Below are 278 nucleotides of genomic sequence, written 5' to 3' on the forward strand. Positions count from 1 at the left end.
ATATGTCATGCTTCTGTTATTATATACCATACAGTTCCTTCGTTCTTAAGGATGGGAAGATAAGTCAATCACATACAATATTTGACCATTTTTCTATGTTTCTCTCAAATAAAATATATTTCAGAATCACCAGCAAAGAATGATTGCGAAATTTACAAAATCATCTTTCCCTAGGATATCAGCATACGTGAAATGCTGACAGGATCTGTTTGCTGTTGCAACCTAATTATAATTACTCTTTTGCTTTACAATAGGGAGACAACGCACATTGGGGGAGG

At 34.5% G+C, this 278-nt stretch overlaps 1 protein-coding gene across 2 annotated transcripts in view; it reads right to left on the reverse strand.

Moving 5' to 3' along the window:
- LOC119593775 (protein draper-like) overlaps window positions 1-278 on the reverse strand; it is a gene marked incomplete at its 3' end in the record, with an annotated part of 60,455 nt that overhangs the window by 22,979 nt on the left and 37,198 nt on the right.

The sequence above is a fragment of the Penaeus monodon genome, chromosome 32, assembly GCF_015228065.2.
Source record: "Penaeus monodon isolate SGIC_2016 chromosome 32, NSTDA_Pmon_1, whole genome shotgun sequence".
Lineage (NCBI taxonomy): Eukaryota > Metazoa > Arthropoda > Malacostraca > Decapoda > Penaeidae > Penaeus > Penaeus monodon.